Source organism: Dermacentor variabilis, chromosome 4 (assembly GCF_050947875.1).
Source record: "Dermacentor variabilis isolate Ectoservices chromosome 4, ASM5094787v1, whole genome shotgun sequence".
Classification (NCBI taxonomy): domain Eukaryota; kingdom Metazoa; phylum Arthropoda; class Arachnida; order Ixodida; family Ixodidae; genus Dermacentor; species Dermacentor variabilis.
The window spans coordinates 169,440,365-169,447,194 of record NC_134571.1 but is presented as its reverse complement, the minus strand read 5'-3'; positions in this window follow the sequence as shown (position 1 = coordinate 169,447,194).

Sequence of the window (6,830 nt, the reverse complement as noted above, 5' to 3'; positions counted from 1 at the left end):
GACGCTGCATTGCTCCCTACGCCGCCAAATCCTCCACTACGTTGCCCACTCATCTGAACCTTCATGACTTGCAAGTCAACGGTGTTTCTGTGTCTGCACTTATAGACACTGGGGCTCATTTATCCGTAATGAGCGTTGACCTAAGTAACCGGTCCAAGAAACTTATCACGCCCGCCAGGACGCCTGTTGTCCGTGTCGCCGATGGCGGAACAGCCCCGTAATTGTTGTGTACCGCCCGCGTCTCCTTCGCCGATCGCTCAACAATCATGCTATTCACAGTCATCGCCCACTGTCCCCACGACATCATCCTCCGCTTAGACTTCCTCTCCGCACATTCTGCTCTCATCGATTGTTCCGCCAGTACTCTGCGCCTCGACCTTCCTGTTCTGGATCCCTCTGAACCACACCCCAGGCGCCTCAGTTCCGTCGACTTCGTTCGCTTGCCACCTTCGGCACTTACTCACTTTGACCTAGTGTCATCCCCACCAGTCCCCGACGCTCACTACATCGCGGCACCTATGCAAGACGTCCTCCTTACACACGGGATCACGGTACCTCAGACAGTTTTATCTATTACGGTGAATTGCGCCTGCCTGCCAGTGGTAAATTTTGGCTTGACGATACAAGTGTTGCCACGCGGGATGTCTCTGGCCCATCCTTGCTCATTCGAGGATCACTCAGTAGCATCCATTGCAGTAGACGACAATTCATCTGATCCTCCTCTACCATCGCCGTCGGCAACTTGTACCATCGCCGACTTACAGAAAATGATTGCGCCCGACTTGCCGTCCTAGCACGTTCGTGAGCTCTACCGCATTCTGTTTTCCTACACGATATTTTTTACTTTAACGACCGACGTTTGACCCAAACTACAGCTCTTAAACCTCCAATTAATACCAGCGATGTCCCTCCTATTCATCGCCGCCAGTATCGAGTGCCACCGGCTAAGCGTCAAGTTATTCACGCGGAATTTCGCAAAATGCTTGCCAAGAACATTATTGAACGTCATATATTCCATGGGCGTCACCTGTTGTACTCGTCAAAAAGAAGGATGGCTCATGGCGCTTTTGCGTGTATTATCGGCACCTTAACAGGGTTACCAAGAAGACGTGTATCCCCTGCCTCGGATTGATGACGCGCTTGACTGCCTCCACGGTGCTCGCTATTTCTCCTCTATTGACCTTCGCTCCGGCTACTGGCAGATTGCCGTGGACGATCTCGACCGCGAGAAGACTGCTTTTGTACCACCACGGTCTTTATCAAATCAAAGTGATGCCTTTCGGTCTATGTAATGCCCCTGCCACTTTTGAACGCATCTTCACAATTTCAAATGGTCCACGTGCCTGTGCTACTTGGACGACGGTATAGTATTCTCTACAACGTTCGCTACGCACCTCGAGCGCCTCTCGGCAGTCCTGGATATTTTTCGTCTGGCCGGTCTGCGACTCAACGCATTGAAGTGCCAATTCGGCCGTCGCCAGATTACCGTACTTGGACATCTCGTTGACGCGAACGGAGTGCAACCGGACCCAGGCAAGATCCATGCTGTTACGCACTTCCCTGATCCGAAGTGTGTCAAGGATGTGTGCAGCTTCATCGGCCTTTGTTCGTAGTTCAGCCGTTTCGTGAAAAATTTCGCGGCCATAGCACGACCACTAACCGAGCTTTTGAAAAAAGACGTCCCTTTCCAGTGGGGCGATAACGAGGCCTCTGCATTCTCGCTTCTAATCGACCTTGTCACAACGCCTCCCGTTCTGGCCCATTTCGATCCTTCTGCGCCTACCGAAGTCCGTACTGATGCCAGCGGTCACGGAATTGGCGCAGTACTGGCGCAACGCCAGCGCGGCCACGACCATGTTATCGCTGACGCCAGCAGGCTCCTCTCACCCACGGAGCGCAACTATTCCACCACATCGACGTGAGTGTCTGGCCCTAGTCTGGGCTGTTGCGAAATTCCGTCCATACTTTGGCCGACCGAGCAAATCTGCGATAAGTCGTAATTACTCAATAAAATTCGTCAGTTACACAGGTAAGAGGTTTGATTATAGTTTTGATGGTGATAAGACACGCTATGTTACCTATGTCTGGGCAGAAATTAAATAGTTCCAGCATTTGATAATCCAATGCTTTCATGCTGTGAGGCACAGCAGTTGTTGGACGCAGCTGATTATAATATTGTTACGTAGGAAGACGCAGATGAAAAGCTATATACAAGTATATTTACAATAAAATGCGCCGTGCTTGACCAAGAGGCAACAGCCCGCGCTAGCCTCTAATCGTCGCCGTCGTCATCACACTGCTCGACTCTTCGCGATCACAAATACTGTTCTGTAGCACTACCCCCGGCGGCAAGAGCACCGTCCCAGAGCGACATAAGGCCGGACTCGGAAGCAGTGTAGTAGGACTTGAGGCTACTGACATGCACGACATCACTAGATGTCAGAGGAGACGACGAGGTTGAATCCACAGGAGCGATTTCGTAAGTCACAGGCGTCACCTGGCGCAGCACGCGGTAGGGCCCTGTGTATCGCGAAAGGAGCTTTTCTGAAAGTACGACGTGACGAGAGGGCGACCACAGGAGCACGAGCGCACCAGGCGAAAACTGTACGTCAGGATGGCCCGCGTTGTACTGACACTGCTGAGTGGTTTGTGAGGCCGTCAGTCGAGCACGGGCAAGCTGGCGAGCATGGTCGGCGAGGGCGATGGCGTCGCGCGCATACTCGGTAGTTGAGGTCGCAGCAGGAGGAAGTAGCGTGTCAAGGGGCAAGGTTGGTTCGCGACCGTACAGTAGATAAAATGGAGAAAATCCAGCGGTGTCGTGCCGGGAAGAATTGTACGCAAATATTACGTAAGGAAGGGCAATGTCCCAGTCATGGCGGTCCTTGGAAGCGTACTTGGACAGCATATCGGTAAGAGTGCGGTTTAACCGCTCTGTCAGGCCATTGGTTTTAGGATGGTATGAGGTAGTCAGCTTGTGTTAAATGGAGCAGGAACGCACAATGTCGGCGATAACTTTCGAGAGGAAGATTCGACCACGGTCAGTAAACAGCTGTCGCGGGGCACCATGACGCAAGATGATGTCACGCAAGAGGAAGTCCGCGACGTCATTAGCGCAGCTGGTAGGGAGAGCCCGTGTGATAGCGTATCGGGTGGCGTAATCAGTTGCGATGGCTACCCATTTGTTCCCAGAAGATGACGTGGGAAAGGGACCGAAGAGGTCTAATCCAACCCGAAAGAACGGTTCCACAGGGACGGTGATCGGCTGGAGATGACCGGCAGGTAGCACCTGAGGTGTTTTCCGACGTGGCAGGGATCACAGGCAGCAACTTAACGTCGGACGGAGCGAGCGAGACCAGGCCAATAGAAGCGGCGGCGGACATGGTCGCACGTGCGGGTTACCCCAAGATGTCCTGCAGTAGATGCGTCGTGCATCTCAAAGAGCAGAGTCTGTCGTAGATGTTTTGGCACGACAAGAAGAAGATCAGAGCCGTCAGGGAGGAAATTCCTTCGATACAGAATGCCGCCCTGGTGGGCATATCGGCGAACGGATGCATCGGCAGGTGTAGAGCGCAGACGCTCGACGTGTGCTCGCAGCAATAGGTCTCGGTACTGCTCACCGGCGATGTTAGCGAAGGCAGACACAGAGAAAATGCCGTTGGCGCTGCTACTGCCGGTGTCGTCAGGCTCGTCAACGGGGTAGCGAGACAGGCAGTGAGCGTCCTTGAGTAGTCGGCCAGATTTATAGGTGATAGTATACGAATATTCTTGGGGGGAGGTTTAAGGCCCAGCGACCATTTCTTCCTGTAGGGTCTTTCAGGGAGCATAACCAGCAAAGCGCGTGATGGTCTGTGACAATGGAAAACGGTCGGCCAAAGTATGGACGGAATTTCGCAACAGCCCAGACTAGGGCCAGACACTCACGTCGATGTGGTGGAATAGTTGCGCTCCGTGGGTGAGAGGAGCCTGCTGGCGTCAGCGATAACATGGTCGTGGCCGCGCTGGCGTTGCGCCAGTACTGCGCCAATTCCGTGACCGCTGGCATCAGTACGGACTTCGGTAGGCGCAGAAGGATCGAAATGGGCCAGAACGGGAGGCGTTGTGACAAGGTCGATTAGAAGCGAGAATGCAGAGGCCTCGTTATCGCCCCACTGGAAAGGGACGTCTTTTTTCAAAAGCTCGGTTAGTGGTCGTGCTATGGCCGCGAAATTTTTCACGAAACGGCTGAACTACGAACAAAGGCCGATGAAGCTGCACACATCCTTGACACACTTCGGATCAGGGAAGTGCGTAACAGCATGGATCTTGCCTGGGTCCGGTTGCACTCCGTTCGCGTCAACGAGATGTCCAAGTACGGTAATCTGGCGACGGCCGAATTGGCACTTCAATGCGTTGAGTCGCAGACCGGCCAGACGAAAAATATCCAGGACTGCCGAGAGGCGCTCGAGGTGCGTAGCGAACGTCGTCCAAGTAGCACAGGCACGTGGACCATTTGAAATTGTGAAGAGGGGAGTCCATCATGCGTTCAAAAGTGGCAGGGGCGTTACATAGACCGAAAGGCATTACTTTGATTTGATAAAGACCGTGGTGGTACAAAAGCAGTCTTCTCGCGGTCGAGATCGTCCACGGCAATCTGCCAGTAGCCGGAGCGAAGGTCAATAGAGGAGAAATAGCGAGCACCGTGGAGGCAGTCAAGCGCGTCATCAATCCGAGGCAGGGGATACACGTCTTCTTGGTAACCCTGTTAAGGTGCCGATAATACACGCAAAAGCGCCATGAGCCATCCTTCTTTTTGACGAGTACAACAGGTGACGCCCATGGAATATATGACGTTCAATAATGTTCTTGGCAAGCATTTTGCGAAATTCCGCGTGAATAACTTGACGCTTAGCCGGTGGCACTCGATACTGGCGGCGATGAATAGGAGGGACATCGCTGGTATTAATTGGAGGTTTAAGAGCTGTAGTTTGGGTCAAACGTCGGTCGTTAAAGTAAAAAATATCGTGGTAGGAAAACAGAATGCGGTAGAGCTCACGAACGTGCTAGGACGGCAAGTCGGGCGCAATCATTTTCTGTAAGTCGGCGATGGTACAAGTTGCCGACGGCGATGGTAGAGGAGGATCAGATGAATTGTCGTCTACTGCAATGGATGCTACTGAGTGATCCTCGAATGAGCAAAGATGGGCCAGAGACATCCCGCGTGGCAACACTTGTATCGTCAAGCCAAAATTTACCACTGGCAGGCAGGCGCAATTCACCGTAATAGATAAAACTGTCTGAGGTACCGTGATCCCGTGTGTAAGGAGGACGTCTTGCATAGGTGCCGCGATGTAGTGAGCGTCGGGGACTGGTGGGGATGACACTAGGTCAAAGTGAGTAAGTGCCGAAGGTGGCAAGCGAACGAAGTCGACGGAACTGAGGCGCCTGGGGTGTGGTTCAGAGGGATCCAGAACAGGCAGGTCGAGGCGCAGAGTACTGGCGGAACAATCGATGAGAGCAGAATGTGCGGAGAGGAAGTCTAAGCGGAGGATGATGTTGTGGGCATAGAGTTTCCTACAAAATTACTAAAGGGAACTCTGGCGCTAGTGTCTACGTGAGCTACAATGGGAGCGGTTGTCCCAGCATGGGAATTATGGGAAGTACATGGATTTGCCTAAACTTCGTCCTTTTTGGCTTCAAACGGCTTTGTGACTTAGTAAACTCGTCATTTTCAACAGTTTATTGCGTAATAAGTAATTAAATAAACATCATTAAAATTGCCCGACTGCAGGATTCGAACACAGGGACTCTAGTACAGAAGCCTGATATTGAAACCATTAAGCCACGGATGCATGTATCGACAAGCGAATGAAACGCACTTATGAATTTATCGCGGGCATGCCAGTGCTTTGAGACGCTTGGTGCGTTTCGATTTGGGCACATAAACAAGCTCAATCATTGCAATTAATAGCAATTGTACGCGTTCCCCGGCGTTTTCTACACTTCGAAGAATATAGATTGCGCTGAAATATACGACAATAAGATTTATATAGCGTAATATACAAAGCCACAAGAACGTCTGAATCCACAAGCACGAAGATCAGACAAATCCATGTACTTCCCATCATTCCCATGGTAGGACAACGACTGCAGCGCCCGAGTTCCCTCTAGTAATTTTGTAGGAAACTCTATGGTTGTGGGGACAGTGGGCGATGACTGTGAATAGCATGATTGTTGAGCGATCGGCGAAGGAGACGCGGGCGGTACACATAACAATTATGGGGCTGTCCCGCCATCGGCGACACGGACAACAGGCGTCCTGGCGGGCGTGATAATTTTCTTGGACCGGTTACTTAGGTCAACGCTCATTACGGATAAATGAGCCCCAGTGTCTATAAGTGCAGACACAGAAACACCGTTGACTTGCACGTCATGAAGGTTCAGATGAGTGGGCAACGTAGTAGAGGATTTGGCGGCGTAGGGAGCAATGCAGCGTCACCTCGAGGTGTTGCATCGTCTAGTTTTCCGGCTGGGAGCGGCGTCCGAAGGGAGTCGGCGAATAGGAGTGACGGGGCTGTGCAGAGCGACATTGTCGTCGTTGGGGCGAAGGCGAACGAGAATAGGGGCGGTTCGTCGCAGGAGAATCAGTGGCGGCATTATCTGAGCGTGCGGGATATGGACGAGAAGGGCCGCCTGGGGGCGAGAGTAGGCAATATAAGTAGACCGGGTCGTGGAACTGCAGCGACTGCGACAGTGCCAAGAAATGTGCCCGATTCGATGGCAGTGAAAACTAGTGGCCTTGTCGTCAGCAGTGCGCCATTCAGATGGGTTGCGGAAACGAGGTGGGTAAGAAG